Source organism: Phocoena sinus, chromosome X (assembly GCF_008692025.1).
Source record: "Phocoena sinus isolate mPhoSin1 chromosome X, mPhoSin1.pri, whole genome shotgun sequence".
In the NCBI taxonomy this organism is placed as follows: domain Eukaryota; kingdom Metazoa; phylum Chordata; class Mammalia; order Artiodactyla; family Phocoenidae; genus Phocoena; species Phocoena sinus.
In genome coordinates, this window is record NC_045784.1 from 77308005 (window position 1) to 77328711 (window position 20707).

At 38.6% G+C, this 20707-nt stretch overlaps 1 protein-coding gene across 1 annotated transcript in view; it reads left to right on the plus strand.

Annotated features, from left to right (window-relative positions):
* The first annotated feature begins 447 nt into the window (after positions 1–447).
* PCDH11X (protocadherin 11 X-linked) overlaps positions 448–20707 on the plus strand; it is a 773446-nt gene continuing 753186 nt past the window's right edge. Inside the window, exon 1 of the mRNA XM_032620904.1 lies at positions 448–689. The gene's annotated coding sequence lies outside the window, so the exon portion shown is untranslated. The remainder of the gene's footprint in view (positions 690–20707) is intronic.

The window sequence follows — 20707 nt, forward strand, 5'->3', positions numbered from 1 at the left end:
CCCTAAAGCGGTGCGTTTTTCCCAGCAGCGGGTCCCGCACTCGAGGGTGCCGCCAGCGCGCTTCCTGCCGCCTTCTTGGGGCGGCGAACGGTAACTTCCTAAGCTTACCTCCATTTCTCCCCCGCCCTTCTCCCCCGGCTCCCCGTTAGCCTGGAGGGGCCGCCCCTGGAGCCGTGGGGTGCAGGGAGTGGGGACCAGAGGGGGGTACCCAGCAGTTGGTGCTGCGCCATCCCCTCCCAGCAGGCGGTCAGGGCACTGGTTCACTTCTCTCCCCCGACCCGCCTTCCACTCGCTCACCCCCCTTCCTTCCCCCTTCTCCCCCTCTATCGAGTCCCTCCCACTCGCCATTGAAAAGGGCTGGCTCGGCACTGGCTCCTTGCAGTCGGCGAACTGTCTGGGCGGGAGGAGCCGTGAGCTCAAGCTGCACGCAGCGGCCCGCGCGGCAAAGCAAAAAGGCAGTTGAACAGAGTGCGCAGAGTGGCACTGGCAGCGGCGACACAGGCAGCCCAGGCAACCCGGGCGGCCCAAACAGCCTCAAAGGAAGCCTTCGCGACTCCAACTGCTCCGCGGACTGCGAGCTGTGGCGGCAGAGCCCCGCTACAGCAGTCGCAGTCTCCGTGGGGCTAGCGGAAGCCTTTTCTCTTTTTTACTTACCACCTCATTTCTCCTCTAGTGGCTTGGACAACAAGGTAAGTATCCGGTCCGGGTGCCAGAACAGAGTGCGGCGTGTGAAGCGTGAGTCCCGCACTTACTGCGCGGAGGCTTCCGCCTGCCTGCTCTTGGGGTCTTTGACTAGGACCACAGAGTGATTTTAGAGACGCTTCCTGTGTCTTCCCTTCCCCCATCTCTTCCCTGGAGATAAGAGAAAGAGCAAACCCTGGAGGTGAGTGCGGCTAGAATATCTTTTTGGCACAGCCACCAGTCGGCTTGGCTTGGTTACTTTGAAAAAACTCTCACTTTTGTCAGAAAAGTGTCCGCGCATGAATTTCCTCAACATTGGCCGTGCAAAAAGGTCTTTCACTTTAACAGATACAGCCAGCTTCTGCGAAGCTGAGAGAAACTCAAGATTGCGGCAGGGGCTGGGAAAAGATCACACTCCGGATTCTCGGGTTAGCCAGGCGAAGCGGTCTGAGCAGAGGGGCAAAGGCCGGAGCCCAGAGCCCGGCTCGGACTTCCAGGGCGGTCCGGTCCCGCTGCGCTCCAATCTCTGGGGTCTCCGGATCTGGATCCGTGCCAGGCTGGCTCTAATCCTTGGGAGCCCGACCCTCGGCGCAGAGAGGAGAGTGCAGCGCGCCACGGAGCGCGCAGGGTCCCCCGTGCAGTTCCGCCTGACGCTTGCCCCCCCGCCCTTCCTTCCCGTCCTACTTCTGGGGCTGTGCTCAGCCAGCACCTGCTGGATGTGGAGATGGTAGGTGTGGAAAATTCTGCCTAGCTCTAAAAAAAGCAACGTCTTATAATTGCATAGCAGGAAAACGGCATCATTTTCTCATTAAAAAAAAAAAAAAAAAGACTTTCTAAGAGCGTAGCCGAACATAAAGCGGTTGCTCTTTCTGTAAAGAAATGATTTTTAATCCCTTAGTCAAAACCCGCCTACCTATCCCATAAATGAATGACGTGGACTAAGATAGGACCGAAAAACAGATTATGTGTCCACAAAGGAATTAATTTTTTAAGCGCGTAGCCATAAAACAGCCCCTTTTCGCGATAATGAATGCCTCTTAAGATAGTCATCGGAAAAGGTGACTTTTTAAAAGCTCATAGCGGCAAATGGGTCTTTTCTTTAGAGACTTGGAAGAGCGGAGCGGCAGTCTGCCCTCGGTTGGAGACACGACTTGCATGTGCGCGCTTAGCCGCAAATTGACATCCTCCCCTTGAAAAAATAAAGGTGTGTGTGTGTGTGTGTGTGTCACTTTCCAAGAGCGTATAGCTCCAACCACTTCCTTTTCTCCCCCAAGGAAAGACTTATAGAGCTCAACAGCAAACGGCGTCTCCGCTTTCAGAATGAATTATTCTGCGCTTCACTGCTTTGGCCTCCTTTGCGGTTTGGGGTGTGGGGGCGCTGGGGCGCGCATGTGGAGTGCGTGTGCGCGCGCGTCTGCGGGTGCGCGGTCGAGTCTCCAAGCGGGGTGCCCTTCCAAAATGTTGGCTAGGGGGCTGGGAATAGAAACTTGTGCCACTGCGGCACACACCCACAAAGCAAAGACTTGAGAGAAGAGGGAGGGGCGAGGACAAAAGAATAAATAAAATTAAGCAGGGAGAACCAAACAAAAGCGAGTCCTTGCGTGGAAACATCCCAAGCTTGGTTTTAAACCCCACATAGGAGCCGTTACTGTGCGAAGGAAAGTGTGTGGAAGAAATTGTTTAAACATCGCGATAGGCGGTGAAGGGGACAGGAAATGTGGGGAGGGGGCGAGGGTGTTGACACCGCTTGCGTGCTCTTAGCGCTGCAACAAGGAAACAACCTGAGGAGCGTGCGAAGAATCCTCAACATGGAGCAAAACACCGGAGAAGGTAGCGGCGCTTTAGACTAAAGAGACTCCTCCCATCCCATGAAAGGTTAAAACAGGTGTGACTCAAGGAAAAAAAAGGGTACTTTCGGGCACCTTCTGAACTTGGGGAAGACTAAATGGAATTCCACTCTCAATCTTGTTTGAAACAATCACGGCGGGAAATCTCAGCCTTAGAGCTATCCTTTCCTGGGCGAGTGGGGGGACATTTGAAAGCAAGTCGAAGTAATAGTATTTGTATGTGTTTCCCCCTTTCTTGCCTTTGTCTGGTTCGTCGGAGGGAGCGCGGACGGTGTGCGGGCGGTTCTGACGAATGAACCCAGAGATGGACGCGCTAAGGTCTAAATATACCTTCCTCCCTCCGCTAAAATAAGAATTGCCGCGCGCAGCTCACGCGGGCTGAATCCGGCCACCACCGCGCTGCGCCTGCCAAGCGGCGAGGGAGCGCCTCCGCCAGCGAGGCCCGAGAACCTCGCTCTCCAGACGCCTTCGCATGGGCAGTCCCTCCTTCTGGCAATGATGTCAGCCCCGGAGGGCCTCGGCGGGCGGAGAGGAGGCCGAGCGGCTGGTCCCGGCCTGTGCGCAGCCGCCCTCGCTTCTCTCGGCCTCCTTCCCGCGCTCTCGCTCTCGGCCCATCCATCACGCTCACTCGCTCCCCACAGGCGCGCCGAGGCGGCCGGGGCCGGGGAGGTTACTGCGGTCCCGGCCGCGGTCGGTTTTGAACCCGGAATCTGATACAGATGTAGGGTCTTCCTGCACTCCTTCCCTCCTTGTCCCTGTCCCCCACGACCCTCCCCCCCAGTCCTTCCTGTTTTCAGCTTGCACCTTCACTATTCACTATGAATCTACTTATTTAGCGGCATTCTAGAAGGCTAGTTCTTCAGATGAAATAATAGTTACCAGTGTTAAATTTCCGCTGTTTTCTCTCCTCCCTGGATTATAAGGAAGGGGGATGTGAAGACAGGTATCCTTAAAATCCTGTGGCTGTCTCTTTGCTTTCAACAGAACAAGCTCCCTAGAAAGCGAAGAGGGTCGTCTTCCCAGTGAAATGGCGAGGTGTGGGAGGGGGACGATTGGAGGCGCTGGCACAGGGTGGAGAGTCCCCTTAAGTGAGAGAAGGGACTGAAAATTGGAAGTTACAAAAGGCTCTAGGAGCTGCTGCCGCAGGGGCAGGCCACCGTCCTCTTTATTATAAAGCTGCGCAGTCACTCCTAGAGACCGGCGCGCCAAATTGGGAAGATTCAGAAATGGGCTTTTACAAGACGGAAGCCCGCTGCGACTTCCTTTCTGAGTCTGCTCTTCTCCCTTTAAGGGAGCAACCCCCTGCTTCCCCGAATTAGAGGCTAATCCGTTTCCCCTGATTGCAGACAATTTTTTTCTTTAGCTCTGGGAGAAGGACCGCAGCGCGCAGTTGGAGAAGGTTGCACAGGGCAAGAGGGAGGGGATGAAGGCAGCGTGTGTGGAGGCGTCTGGGCCTTGGAACTGAGTTTCCTTCCCAAGGAAATTATCTTCAGAGAGGATCGCAACAAACTGCTTACCTACTGACTGTATTTTGGTTTGGAGGCAGGTAGGAGATTTGGGGGAAAGGGAGCAGGAGCAAAGAATTCTTCTGTTTTGTAAATCTGGGGTTTTGTTTTCTTCCCTTGGGTGGAAGGCTTCCCTTACATGTTATATCAGCAAAGCCAGCAAACTTAGAGTTGCTATGCGTTTGAAATACAGGAATGGGAAGGAAACTCAGACCAAGCATAAAAGCGCATTCAGTTTTTAGAGTTCAATCATTTGCTAAAGGTTGAAAGGAGACTTTTTTTTTTTAATCACCTGAATGCGATTCTGATGGATGCCCAAGCAATGTTGGGGTTTGGCAGCTGGGAGGCCTGGCAGAAGGAATTGCAGTTTTCACATTATTTCTTCTCTTTGTATTCAAAACTTTATGTTCTTTGAAAGATAGAAATTCCTGATAGAGAGCTTCCAGACTGCTGGTGGCAGGGAGAAATCTGGTAAGGGATTTAGAAAGCAGAAAATTCTCCTTTTCTCTGTGCAAGCAGTCCACAACAGCCTTTAATCAGGATTTACAAGGTTCTTGGCGAAGAGAGGGGAGGCGTGCGGACAAGGAGACTTTATATAAACCACTGGTTTAAGCTAAATTGACAAAATATGTATGGCTGCCACATTTTCTATTAGTAGGAAGGGGAATTATTCAGGGGATGAAATTTTGAAATCTGATTTTCTCCAATAATCTTGCTTCATGTATTTTAAAGGAAGGTCATCTGTTTATTTATTCACCAAAGAAGCTGCAAACATTAATTAGTCACCTACTGTGCCAGACAATGTGCTAGGCTACAGGAATGCAAAAGAGAATGGGAAAAGGTTGTTTGGGTTTCTGTGAGCCAGGAGACTTTGACAAATTTATGATACAATGTGATTAATGCTCTAATTGAACATAATGGAGGGAGGAATTTATTTTTGCTAAGAAGTTGAAAAAAGATTCATAAAGAAGGTGTCTCTCTGGCTTTGAAAAATAGGCATTCATAAGCAGTGGCTAGCCAGGAGGTAGACCTGGAAGAACCTGATACAGACTTAAGTAAGGAAAGGGCGGGTGGGGGTGAGGCTTGATGTCCCACTGTGGAGTTAGGGGGTTTGTGTGTGTATTTTGTAGGCATAGTCCACTTTGAAGATTTTTAAAGCAGATATGTTAAAAACAACAACAAATAAACAGGTGAGAAAATTAGGCAGTAGGTGGCACACAATAGAAACATTTTTGTTGTTTTCTTTAAATGTGTATTTGAATAAACTAATGCATTGGAATAGAGAGTTGAGGTAAATAAGGTAAGAAGATACTGTAACATCCAGAGAAGAGGACAAATGAATGAAGAGGGCCTAAGGTAAATCAATAAAACTAAGAATGTCATTTTGGAAAAGAGAATTTCTCTTTAGTCATAATCATCTCTATAGTTTTATCTTTAGGCTCATCTCGGCTTCCATACCCAACCTTCCAAATTCCCCATCTTCCACCATCAGAGTAAACTCCTTCAGTCACTTGCAAGCACACTTATGCCCACCGCACTTCATTTTCCACACACCTCCCTGCATCATCTCCGTGCACCATATCATCCCTCCCATCCTTACCCACTTCAGCTCTTTCTCTACCAACCATCAGAGTCCCTTAATCTTGGCTTTTTCCTCCTCTTGAGGCCCTAGCAAACACCTCTATCTCTATTCTTTTTCCTTCTCCCATCAGTCTTCCCTCGCTGCTGCTTCCCTGCATTACCTACCTAGGTAATTTCTCCACTAATCTCCATTTTACTTCTTTCTTCCCACTAGCTACCTTGGACTCTCTTCCCCTTCAGTGACCTCAAAGATGTTTTTTTTAAAAAGGGAACCACGGAAACTCTACTTTAAACTTACAGATTTTTCAAATTTTCCTCACGAGAATATTTCTTGCCATCTGTGTATGTCTTTTGCTGTTTTATTTCAAACAAGATTTATAGTGGAATTCCTTGGATTTCTTATATTTTTTATCATGCCTGCAAATGTCTGTTTTCCTTTGGTTACAGCTAGGGATTTAAATATTGTACTTTGGGGAGTATTTTCAACTTTTCTGAATTTCTCACCATACACTCCTGAAACTGTTTCTCGGCATCCCATTCTTTCTGGTGTGTCCTCTTCCCATGGGTCATTATTTCTATGTTTTCAGTGAAAGTTTCTTTCTCATTTTTATTCCCCCTCCTTTTTGCTTTGTGGAATTGTCATAGGGGCTCAAATTTAAATATTTTGAGAAGGTGTCCGCCTCAGACAGATCTCTCCTAACACACACACACACACACACACACACAAAGGACTTTAAGGCCTTTGTCAAAGCATGTTCATACGAACATACACAGTTACTATGTCAATCTTCAGAGGTAAAGGAACCCTTGCTTTGTACTGCATTTGTAGGAAGTTATTTTTGTGTGTGTGGGAAATGGGCAATTCTCAAATTGTCCGTATCTCCACATGCACTGAGGTTGGCTCAACATCACTGGGAATTGGGGAGGTAAGAAAGAGTATGCCATAAAAATAGATGATACATTCTTTCATCAATGACATATGTAAATTTTACCTTTGTGAAAAATAAAATTTATAAGTATATTTAATTGGATTGACTTTATAACATTCCAAATTACATGTCATTGTCTGAGCAGAGTTCTATTATCTGAAGACTTTATTGATCATTCAGTATCCAGAATGAAGAAAACTATGTAAGATGCCTTGATATTCCAGACTGGCTTGCATTGTTTAAGTTAATCTAATCCTATTTGAAAAGGTTTCATTTTTCAATAGAAGTTCGTCTAGAAGGCATCATCCCCAAAATGTGCTCATCTTTTGTTGAGAGAAAACATCAAATAACCTGTATGTAATGGTCCCTCAAGATTTATGCCCTGTGCAACATTAATTGTAAAACACAGGTTTATCACATGAAGAAAGCTATTTTAGGGTGAAAAGTGTCTTGAGATTTGGTTACATCTGTAGAAAGACTGCATTCTCATTATCAAACAGTAAAAATAAATTGGATAAAGAGTCTTTTTCAATTACGGTTTTTGAATTAGAAGAGTGGCTTGGCAGAAATCATAAATGCTTCTATTATCTTTTACACTCTAAACATCCTCAACTGATCAAGGATTTTAAGCTGCCCTTTTAATTGACTTTAATGTGTTAAGCATCAAATCAGTATAATAAATTTTAAATCTAAGGGTGACAATGGCTATAGTTGTCATTTCCAGCCCAGATCTGAAAGAATGATTTTTTCCACCTAATCTGCTCATCTTGAATATGTAGATTTGGGAAAACAAAAAGAGGAAAGGCAAAAGAAAGAAGAGAATAAATTCTAGGAGAGGATTTTTCTCTCTCAATAAAAACTATATTAATCTTACATATCCTTTAGCATGACAATAAAACTAATTTCCTGATGGATTTTAATTAAACTATATGAAAATTCCTTTCTTTTTAAATCTTCAAGTTATTAGAATGCAAATCAAGATTGTACTGATTTTTACAATTCACTTATTGTCATATGAAATGAAAACAGAACATTAAATTTTCTGCCACCCTCTTGTTTCAATTCATTCTCCTAGTTTAATTTATACAGTATCTGGGCTTCCCTGGTGGCGCAGTGGTTGCAAGTCCGCCTGCTGATGCAGGGGACATGGGTTCGTGCCCCGGTCCGGGAAGATCCCACATGCCGTGGAGCGGCTGAGCCCATGAGCCATGGCTGCTGGGCCTGCACGTCCGGAGCCTGTGCTCCGCAACGGGAGAGGCCACAACAGTGAGAGGCCCGCATACTGAAAACAAATAAAAAATTATACAGTATCCTATATTTTATATAATTTTAAAAGTAAATATTTTAGTCTAATAAAAAACTTTGAGTAGAAAAAGAAAGCATGGTTGTACCTATTTTTTCAATGAGGAAACTGAAGGTCAGACAGGTGAAATCCTATCTCTAAGGCTTTGCAGTTAGTAAGAGGGGAAGCCTATACAGGACTTTTGGCTTCCAAACCAGGGCTTTTCCCAACACCTGCCTTGCCTCGTATTTCTTTGAGTATATTTCCTCAAAGTTCTGAATATAAAGAAAACAAAAAATAATGCTTCTTGGATTAAAAAATAAAAATTTCAAAGACAAGTATATTCAAATATATCTAAATAAGTCTATCTTTTAACTGTTTACTTGTGTCATATTCTCCTCCTCTTACTAACCCTGTAAATATTATATAATAAAATAATAAGACTATTGAAATTTAACAGTACATGCTCATATATGCTCATACACTTCCTCTGTTTTATTTATAAGAATAATTCAAATTATGACCCATCATAATGACACTCCATAAACTTTAATTTTACTTAATGTGGCACATTTTTAGTGTTATTGCCTAATTTGTTTTTCTTTTAGGACATCTATATTTTATATAGGATTTGTTTTAGAGAATATTTGACAATGATTTGTAAATACTGATTTTCTTCTGATATGCCATCTTTGAAGCAAAATATCTTTGGGAATCAATTGTGTGTAGGTTTGTATCATATCAACCAAAGGACATTAAGCTCCCAATATGCAAATCATTTACTGTTGTCTTCAGGATTATAAACTCCTTTTTCCTGTGGTTTTGGGTACAGGAAATGAGAGCAGAGGTTTATTTAAATTGTGTGAACACAAGGTATTTTATGATTTATATTTTATTAGTATCCAGAGAGTGATCTTGAACAAATAACTTCATCTCCCTGGAATACAGTTTTCCCAAATGTAAAATGAAGAAGTTTTACATTATTTCAAGGCCCTTTCCAATGAAAAAAATTTATATGATGTTTTACAGAAAGCTCTACCATGTATTCTTTCCTTGTCCCTTGGCTCTGCAAGTATTTCCAGTTTCAACACATTGATTCATTAGCCCTCAATATCTAAAAACCTATTGTTGGTCCAGCATTACAATACTTTAAATGTGGTGGTTGGACTGGGTTGAGAAAGGGGGTCCTTAAAGAAATTTAAGGCAGTATCTCCTTTGAGAAGCTTATATTCTGATTGGGCAAAAACAATAAGCAACAACAACAAAAAAGTAATATATAGTCACATTAGATTAAATTTAACAAATATCGAGTGCCAGGTGGTACATTATAATATACCAAGAATGGTCCAAGTTTCATAAACTCTGGAAGTGGAAGGGACCAGAAAGATCATTTAGTCCAACCCCTTAATTTTACAGAAAAGAAAACTAAGTCTCAGAGATGTGAAATGAGTGTTAACTGGAGCTCATGTAAGGTATTGGGTGATAACATTATTTAATTTACTCTACAACCTTGCCTGTTCCCTCCTTTGCTCAAATGCAGAAATAGTTTTGTACCTTATCAGAAAGTTAAATATATCCAGGACTTGCTTGTTTATTTCTTTGGCTTTATTAAGCTGTACAATTTCCCAATCTGACTTAGGTATAGAAAATGCTATGTTTTCCACACTTTGTTTTGAACTTAGATTATTAAAAACACGTCTATTGTGCATATGATGTTATAAAACATGCAAAATGTATCTTGACATGAAGGTAGAGTGAATAGACTAAAGCATCAATGCATTAAAGTATATAAATATTTTAACTCTTTAAAAGGGACTTGAAAAGCCCATTTACTTAATATAGCAAGAAACGTACATACCCCAAAGGATGGTTTTGTTTTTATAAATACATATTTACCTAAGGACTTTAATGTACATTTTCCTGAAGGTTTAAATATAATTTGGGGAAAATTTTAAGTGAATTTTCTAAACTTCAGTCTGCTTGTTGCGTGATCTTATTGCTCATGTCGGGAGTTGTATGTGTAAGGGAATATGGGTCAGGTAAATGTAGGCAAAATGTGCCAAAGCAAAGCTTACCTTTCTCCCCTGCATAACCTTAGACTGCTTTATTTTACTTTGTGGCAGAGGGGAAAGAAGGGGACAAAAAAGAAATCAAGTAGAGAAGAACACTGCCAGAGTGTTAGGTGATAGGACCTGGTTTTCAGTTTAGTGTGAAATATGCAACCTTTTTGAAACTGCCTAGGCTGGCTTCTCTCTCACTTCTCATATTGTATATTTGGAATATCTCAACTGTTATTTGACACTTGTTTGCTAGTTTTACTAGGATCAAATATCTTCAAAAAAACATGGGAATACATTAAATTTTTTTTAAAAAGACGCTTAAGAATGGGTAATAAACATACACGAAAACACACAAACAATAAAACTTTTACATGGAGAATTTGCTCTACCGTCATCAGGAAGGATTTCATTGTTTTTTCTGCTTACACCAGGAAAAAAATTGCTCAGTTTAAGACTGTTATTTTAGTCTTCAGTCAGGCTCCACATTTCTTACAACATCCCTTGTCCTGCAACTTTTCTTAGCTCATGAACTCGGTTTTAACATCCATGAGATAAAACACTTACGATATATGCTGGCCATTTTGTAAAGTGAATGAGTGCAAAGAAGGAGTATTTGAAGAAGGGAGTTTGAATCCATTAAATATCATATGGCTTCTGAATGACTTCGAATTGCATACAAGAGTAAACAGTTATGGGAATATAAGGCCAATGCTAAAAAATTATATAGCAGTGTAGCTGTTAACAGAATCTAAACACTTGAGAAATAGAGCCAATACACAACTTCTAATTAATCACCATCACTGCTGATGACTTATTTTAAACTCCAGTTTCTAGGAAGTTATATTCTATTCCTGTGCTTCTCAAACTTTAATGTGCATACCATTCATCTGGGGAACCCCGTTAAAATGCAGATCCTGATTCAGTAGATTCTATCTGGGGCCTGAAATTCTGCATTTCTAACAAGTTCCCTGGGGATGTAGATGCTGCTGCCTTTCAAACCACACTGAAAACAAAGGGTTAATTCTTAGTCTGGTAAACAAGCATGAAAAGGTGAAGTAAGCAAAAGGTAACAGATTTTTTTTTTTTTTGGTTGCATTGGATCTCCCTTGCTGCGCGCGGGCTTTCTCAAGTTGTGGCGAGTTGGGGCTACTCTTCATTGCAGTGTGTGGGCTTCTCATTGTCTTGGCTTCTCTTATTGCAGAGCATGGGCTCTAAGCGTATGGGCTTCAGTAGTTGCAGCACGTTGACTCAGTAGTTGTGGCTAGAGGGTGCAGGCTTCAGTAGTTGCTGTGCGTGGGCTCAGTAGTTGTGGTTCACGGGCCCTAGAGCACAGGCTCAGTAGTTGTGGTGCAAGGACTTAGTTGCTCCAGGGCATGTGGGATCTTCCCGGACCAGGGATTGAACCTGTGTCCCCTGCATTAGCAGGCAGATTCTTAACCACTGCACCACCAGGGAAGTCTGGTAACAGATTTTAAAAAAAAGATTCAATGTAGCTGTTTTGCAAGGGATGGAATATTCAAAAATTAAAAATGATATACAATTATTGCATTTGGGTATTAAAATTGATTTTAACCTTTGATGTAACTATATCAGGTGAAACTGTAGCTCAGAATAAAAAACAGTTGCTTGCTCATTTTATACTCAAATCTATTTTATAAGGACTATGTACATACATTTATACAATTTCAAAAAGAAAACCATTGACCACGTGGTGTCAATAGCTTACCAATATTTTAAGAACTTTTCCAACGAGATCCCAAAATTCTGACTTTAATATGGTATAGATCTTTGAAGATATTCATTTGTGACATATTGGAAATGAACATATCAGTTAATTATTCAGATATCAGAGTAAAATGACCAATTAAATTTTCATTTACCTAGCTCGAAGACATTATTTTTATTTTCTTTTTAGTATCTGACATTTTTTAGGGCAACAACAACAACGACGAAAGAGACTTGGTAGAGGTTATTTTATATTTGCTATCCCCTAAAACTCCCCTCAAAGCAGGAACAAATGGTAAATTAGACATTTAGTAAATTAGACATGGTGCCTAGTTACTTTCTTTACACTTAGATTTTTATCATAGACTACAGCAGAATAGCCATTTAATCTAAGTGAACTTTTCATCATAATCCGTTTAGGAAATCTTCGTTGGTCATTTCTTTATGTGCAGTACCTCTTGGTATGGAACCAGTGTCAAATTAAAACAAACAACATTGAAAGGAGCTATTGAAATAAGTCAAGTTGTTAAGTGTTTAAACTGTGTTTGTTAGGAGGCACAGCTGTGGATCTGGCAGGGTTAGGGAAACAACTGAAAAAGTTGTCACTTCAAAGCTGGGATTCATGTCTTAATTATGGCATTGGGATTCAGCAGCTACCGCCTTTCCGGTGAAACTCTATTAGTCTTTTCTAAGCTCTGATACTTTAATAGCAACCAGTAGAGCTTGTTTGGTGTCAACTTGAGGATCCCAGTGAACTAAAGGGCCAACTGGATTGAAATGGTTTTTGTAAGTGCTAAATGAACTTGTGTGTCTGCCAAAATGCCTTGGATTTCATTACTCTTAACATTATTTAATAATGTTAAGCATTGACTGTTTCTATGTGCCTGAGGAAGCATGTATAGCAAGCAAAATACCATATATCTTTTTTTAAGGGGGAAACTGCAGAATAGACAGAGGAGAAGAAATACAAAGAACAGAACAACAACAAAAAACCAGATGAAAAATGACAGAGCTCTTAGATTCCTATTTTCAAAGGCTAGAGATGGAAAATCGCTCTATAGAAAGTAGAGATACTACTTCTATGAAAATACACTGGTCAAGAATTGAGACAGAATGAGGAAAAATTGAGTTAATTTACAATGGCACTAAAACTCAAAAACTATATAGAATTGAATATGATGTAAAGCACCAGACAATTTCAGGATCATACAACTATAAGAAAAAATAGGAGATAATTACTTGCACTAACCTAACAAATATTAGAAATGCTAAAAACATTAAACAATGTTGTGAATTAGAGTAATCAAATCTGGCTGTATAACTTTAGGTCAGTTCTCCTTTTTCCTGTTTCAGAGGCAATATGGATACATCTTAATAGAATGTGATTTTTTTTTTTAACATCTTTATTGGGGTATAATTGCTTTACAATGGTGTGTTAGTTTCTGCTTTATAACAAAGTGAATCAGCTATACATATACATATGCTCCCATGTGTCTTCCCTCTTGCGTCTCCCTCCCTCCCACTCTCCCCATCCCACCCCTCCAGGCTGTCTCAAAGCCCCGAGCTAATATCCCTGTGCCTTGCGGCTGCTTCCCCCTAGCTATCTACCTTACTATGTTTGTTAGTGTGTATATGTCCATGACTCTCTCTCGCCCTGTCAAAACTCACCCTTCCCCCTCCCCATATCCTCAAGTCCGTTCTCCAGTAGGTCTGCGCCTCTATTCCTGTCTTATCCCTAGGTTCTTCATGACATTTTTTTCCCTTAAATTCCATATATATGTGTTAGCATACGGTATTTGTCTTTTTCTTTCTGACTTACTTCACTCTGTAGGACAGACTCTAGGTCTACCCATCTCATTACAAATAACTCAATTTCATTTCTTTTTAAGGCTGAGTAATATTCCATTGTGTATATGTGCCACATCTTCTTTATCCATTCGTCCGATGATGGGCGCTTAGGTTCTTTCCATCTCCGGGCTATTGTAAATAGAGCTGCAATGAACATTTTGGTACATGACTCTTTTTGAATTTTGGTTTTCTCAGGGTATATGCCCAGTAGTGGGATTGCTGGGTCATATGGTAATTCTATTTGTAGTTTTTTAAGGAACCTCCATACTGTTCTCCATAGTGGCTGAACCAATTCACATTCCCACCAGCAGTGCAAGAGTGTCCCCTTTTCTCCACACCCTCTCCAGCATTTATTGTTTCTAGATTTTTTGATGATGGCCATTCTGACTGGTGTGAGATGATATCTCATTGTAGTTTTGATTTGCATTTCTCTAATGATTAATGATGTTGAGCATTCTTTCATGTGTTTGTTGGCATTCTGTATATCTTCTTTGGAGAAATGTCTGTTTAGGTCTTTTGCCCATTTTTGGATGGGGTTGTTTGTTTTTTTGTTATTGAGCTGCATGAGCTGCTTGTAAATTTTGGAGATTAATCCTTTGTCAGTTGCTTCATTTGCAAATGTTTTCTCCCATTCTGAGGGTTGTCTTTTGGTCTTGATTATGGTTTCCTTTGCTGTGCAAAAGCTTTGAAGTTTCATTAGGTCCCATTTGTTTATTTTTGTTTTTATTTCCATTACTCTAGGAGGTGGGTCAGAAAGGATCTTGCTGTGATTTATGTCATAGAGTGTTCTTCCTGTTTTCCTCTAAGAGTTTGATAGTTTCTGGCCTTACATTTAGGTCTTTAATCCATTTTGAGCTTATTTTTGTGTATGGTGTTAGGGAGTGATCTAATCTCATATTTTTACATGTACCTGTCCAGTTTTCCCAGCACCATTTATTGAAGAGCCTGTCCTTTCTCCACTGTACATTCCTGCCTCCTTTATCAAAGATAAGGTGTCCATATGTGCATGGGTTTATCTCTGGGCTTTCTATCCTGTTCCACTGATCTATCTTTCTGTTTTTGTGCCAGTACCATACTGTCTTGATTACTGTTGCTTTGTAGTATAGTCTGAAGTCAGGGAGCCTGATTCCTCCAGCTCCTTTTTTCGTTCTCAAGATTGCTTTTGCTATTCGGGGTCTTTTGTGTTTCCATACAAATTGCAAAATTTTTTGTTCTAGTTCTGTGAAAAATGCCAGTGGTAGTTTGATAGGGATTGCATTGAATCTGTAGATTGCTTTGGGTAGTAGAGTCATTTTCACAATGTTGATTCTTCCCATCCAAGAACATGGTATATCTCTCCATCTATTTGTATCATCTTTAATTTCTTTCATCAGTGTCTTATAATTTTCTGCATACAGGTCTTTCATATCCTTAGGTAGGTTTATTCCTAGATATTTTATTCTTTTTGTTGCAATGGTAAATGGGAGTGTTTTCTTGATTTCACTTTCAGATTTTTCATCATTAGTATAGAGGAATGCCAGAGATTTCTGTGCATTAATTTTGTATCCTGCTACTTTACCAAATTCATTGATTAGCTCTAGTAGTTTTCTGGTAGCATCTTTAGGATTCTCTATGTATAGTATCATGTCATCTGCAAACAGTGACTGCTTTACTTCTTCTTTTCCGATTTGGATTCCTTTTATTTCCTTTTCTTCTCTGATTGCTGTGGCTAAAATTTCCATAACTATGTTGAATAAGAATGGTGAGAGTGGGCAACCTTGTCTTGTTCCTGATCTTAGTGGAAATGCTTTCAGTTTTTCACCATTGAGGATGATGTTTGCTGTGGGCTTGTCATATATGGCCTTTATTATGTTGAGGAAAGTTCCCTCTATGCCTACTTTCTGGAGGGTTTTTATCATAAATGGGTGTTGAATTTTGTCAAAAGCTTTCTCTGCATTAGAATGTGTTTTTTTAGTTTGAGGAAAATATTGTTTAACTGGACAGAATTTTAATTATAAGTCATATAATTTTAGTAAAGATTTAAAATAGGTGTCAGTGAAGATTGAACACAATCAGCCAGTAGATAATATCATATAATGTACATCAAATGTTGAACTACTTATAATTACTAATAATATGTTAGGATTGCAAAAGTTAGTAATAGCATTACTAAGGAAATGGGTGGATTATATTCACTAGAAAAAACTAGAATTCCAAGTTAAGGTTAGGTTCCAGGATGGAGACTGACAACTCAAGGAAGCATCATCTTTCAAAGAAATGGAAGACATTCTGAGAACATAATGTTTAATATTTCCTTTGGAAATGTCCTTACACTTTATATCTTCTTTATATCATACACTAATGTTAGCAACTAAATCACTTAAGAACATGCTTTGCCAGTAACTGAAACAACTGAGTTTTGGGGGAAGAAAAAACCAAAAACCAAGTAGATTCATCATGAGTCTCTGCATTAAGTCTAAAGTAATTACCTGAAATAGTACGTCTCAGTAAGTATGAAAGGCACTACTACCAGGTTTTTAACTATGTGAATGATTACATTATCATTTTAAAACTGTTCTTTTACACTTCAGGATTTTACAGATTTTGTCTCCTCTGAAACTCACAACAGTCCTGTGAAACAGGTACTAGACTATTTTGACATATGAGGAAAGCCACATAGACAAGTTTTTTTTTTTCCTTAAGTTCACATATCTATTGAATGTCAAAGACAGCATGATCCCTGGGACAATATTCATTCCATCAGCCAGTGTGTGTATTAAAATTTTAGGTTCAAATATGTTTAAGACTATACATCAAAGGAACAATTAACAATGTATTTATTATGTTTAATCTTTCAGGAGTTTTGGGTTTCTATTAGAAAGTTGTGGTGAGCACTCATTGAATTTTATTCAGCACAATTAGAATAATATCACTGGCCTTACTAACTTCAAACATATAAATATGCAATGACACAATAGTCATAGTGGGCTGAGAAATAAAGATGTGATCATATTGAACAAGAGAAGAGTACTAGGATGAATAAATCTGATAAGGCTTTTTAGGAAAAATTGAGGATTTGGTTCCAATTTAAAATAGGTTCCGGCACAAGAGCCAAGTTCCTAATAGTTTTCTTTCTGCGTGAAGATAAAAATATTTGTGAGAATAGGTCTGGAGGGAGAGTTTTTGGAAGAAAAAAGGAAAATCTATTATTGCTATGGCTTGGCTTAGATATAGAATGTTAAATCACAATCTAAGGTGTATCGCTCTAAGTCCTGGCAATCCTTGCAACCTGGAACTTTGGGAGGTTTCAGGTTTCTCATTTATTTGAATTACATTCAAGCATTTCTGTAAGATAGATTTTTGTAATAGTAGTTAACCACGTGGGGTGAATAGTTTTACCCACTGGGAGTTCACACTTCATTTTCCCTTGGAAGAGCTAGATTAGTAGAAGGTATTATAAAAATATATTTTTTTGTCAGAGAAGCAAACCCTGTTTAGTTTCTTTAATGAATCTCATGAGATAATTAGTAGACTTAAAAGTATAAACGATGACACATATTCTGCCATAGTGCTACTGAATATAAAAGACAAACACTATCCTTATTTTAATGTTTCCTTAAAAACTACAGTTTCTCTACATAAAATTGATATTTGTTGGTGAATTTCTCCTGACAAAAAACTTCACATATAATCATCTAACACTCCAAATAATCCTGTGAGTTAGGTGGTGCAGACGTTTTTATCCTCCTTGTCTTTCTTTTTTCTTTGCAAATGAAGAATCAACCTAGTCCAGAATTAGCTAAATGGCTTGCCTAAGACCACCGAATTAGGAGTAGCTTCAAATTCCATGAGCTTTTCACTATGCTAAATAGATTGGGTCACTGGTTGTAGATAACTTATCTTGGGAATTATGCAATGATTTAAAATTTTTAATAAAGCAAGGAAGAGAAAGGAGATGTCTCTTAGACATTTACTCTGTGTTAGGGTTAACATTTCTCTGCAGACAACAATGCAAAGGTTATGAGATAAATACTCAAGCTTGACGGAACTAGCAGTATGCTGAGGTAACTCATAACTAGCAATGTTTTGATGAAAATATACTTAATTTGTTCGCTGTTAGGATTTTCCTTCTGTTCTCATTATCAGTGCCTCCAAGTAAAGAAAGAGGGACATTTTAGTGAAATACATGCTCGTAGACATGAAATATCCCTGAATCTCTAGTTTATTGTGTTTTTGTTTGTTTTTTGCTTAGGAAGGTCATCCTTTGGGATTTTTGGTCTTTGTGCATAACTTGCAATTTTTTCTAAAGTAACTTACTAAAACGCAAATACTGTTTAAGTGTGATCAGTTACACCTACTTAAGATTTGTTGTTTTCCAGAAGGTTCCATTTCTTTTGAAGTGACTTGCCCAAGGTCACAAAAGCTAGTTAGTGACAGTCTGGAACAGAATTTATCTCTCTCTGGATAGTGTGCTTTTCACTACATCATACAATATTACATCTTTTACCATGGTAAAGGAGCTTACGTAAATAATGCAAAATTAGATGTGTAATGATCATATAGCCTGAAATGTTCCAAAGTGCTACAACTAATTTGGTTATAGATTTGAATAGTAAATATCAAACAAGAGTGTATTAAGTAGCAAAGGTGGTGATTCTTTTTGAACAAATTAAAGATGTTAACTCATTGACAGATTTTATGAAAAAACCCTACATTTTATAAGGCAATATTACATATTTCAAATAATTTACTAACTTGAATATTAGATATATCTTGTACATGCAATTTAAAATTTGACTGAAATTTCACTATAATACTCTGCTGTATCACAACATAGATCTGTCTTGAATCTAAGAATTTTGTTTTGAAAAATACTATAAAAACAGTTCTGTAGTCATCTTAATTTTAATAGCATGTCCCTGTTACCTAGGACCCCAAAATGCATTAAAGTTTTAAAGTTCCATAAACACTATGAATGATCCAATTTATTAAACTTATGTTTTGCTTATTTACAGAAAATTAAATATTTTCCCTGTTTATTTTAAAGGTGTTTGCTCTTCTGCTAAAAATGTCTAACATGTTAGGCTTTTAATAGATTAATGTAGTGGAGTTGTAAACTTTTGCTTAGCAAGCACACCTTCAAAGGTCATGTTGTTTGTCAAAATATAAATTAAAGACTTTTGGTTAAATGTAAGGAAATAGTTTAAAAGCCAAAAACCCCAGTCATATTTTGCTCGAGTTATACTTGTTTGAATGAAAATTTATTTTACATAACTAAGATTATATGTTTTTTCTTTCAGAATTTAAGGAGTTTTCATTAGGAACAAACAACAACATTTTATCTTCCAGTTATTGGTCTACAATTTTTTTTTTCTTTTCTTTTTAGCAGAGCCATGTATTTTTTCTGCATAGCATAAATTCTTTTAAGAAATAATTTGAACTTAATTTGATTTCCAGAGAATATTTCTAGGTGTAGTTTTTTTTAATAGCATGATTGTTTTTAACTATTATACAGATAAATTTTAAAATATTAGCTATGTGGTGAAAAAGTCAGCATAGAAGAATCTTCTCCTTTCAGAAGCTACTAAAGACAAACAGGTAAAGTTGGAAACTGTTAAATGACTAAAAGGGGACAAAATTTTTCTTAGCTCTTCTAGAAAAGACTTACTTGATAAGCTGATTCTCAAAACTAACAAGTTTACAATAACTGAAAAATCCATAGTCATTTAACCGAAAATGATGGTTACAATATAAATGTACACCTATTCACAACTATTCTTTTTGCACACTTGATAATCATTACATATACTTTTGCACTATATATATATATAGTTTGCACACTTGATAACCACTATATGTATATATATACATATAGATGTGTATATATGTATACACACTTAAATAAGAGAGGAGGCTTCTGATTATTTTGGCCCAACATAATCAGAAGCCTCCTCTGTTGTTTAGTAGTCTTTATCTTAAACATCTACATCTGTACCCCTGTGAGGTAGGAAGTATTCTTCCTCCATGTTATAAATATGGAAATTGAGACTTGCCCAAAGTTAAACAGATAGTAAACGACTAAGTCAGGAATCAACTTCAGATATTTTTTACTTCGCAGCCCAGACTTAACTACAATGACAAATAGAAGTTTATTTTTGTCTACATTAAATTTTTTTTTATTTTATATTGGAGTATAGTTGATTAACAATGTCATGTTAGTTTCAGGTGTACAGCAGAGTGATTCAGTTACACATATACATGTATCCTTTTTCAAATTATTTTCCCATTTTGGTTTTTACAGAATATTGATCAGTATTGTGTATTGTCTACATTTTTGAAATTCCATTTAACTACATTAATAATGACTATGTACATGGATATTTTATTTTTATTTCTCTTTAGACATGTTTCAAATTATATTCATTTCTCAGCTTTATTAACTGTATTAGAGCTGTAGAATAGCATACCTTGAGGAAACAAAAACTACATCATTTAAAGTAAATAGTAAGTTTTTTTTTTCCTTCTGGACATCTTAATTTTAGGAGAAATATTTAATCTATAAAATCACCTGTGATTAACAATTCAGTTATAGCCTGGAAGATGCAGACACACACTTTACTGATCTAATTTAAAACCTAGACTTTATCCTTTGATAATCACATTTTTTGTTGTAGATTATATAATCAATTTCAGCAAATTAAAATTATAGATGGCTTATGATCTTTCTCATCAAAGACTGTTGCATTTTAATTTCATTTGTATTAGAAATTTGACAGGTTTGATCTAGAGGCATGTAGCAATTTTTATTTTTAATGCATTTGCTTGGACAATCCCAAGTTAAAATAATAGCTTTCAGTTCTAGTCTCTGTTCAGAAATCCTTATACATAACTCTAGGATAAATACTAGAAGAATAAAATGTCTCACAGCATTAAACAACTAAATCACTAACATTCTCTTGAACCACAAAGGGAGGATTGAACTTACAATTAATTTGCATAGTATCACATCTAGTTGAATCAATGAATTATTTTAACTGATTTTTTCAAATTAACTGTTAGTTTTATTTTTATGTAGACATTAGACTATTGTCCAAATAACTGAGCTTGTATTTCTACTTCAGACAAGCACAGTACAGCAATTCCTTATTCTTTAATCACATCCTTAGGGCTTATCAGCCAGGATGGAAAAACAGTGAGTCAAGGTTATTGATCAAAGATCAGTCAAAAGTTAAAATATCTTGTCTTTGATATTCTTAAAATAATTAACATT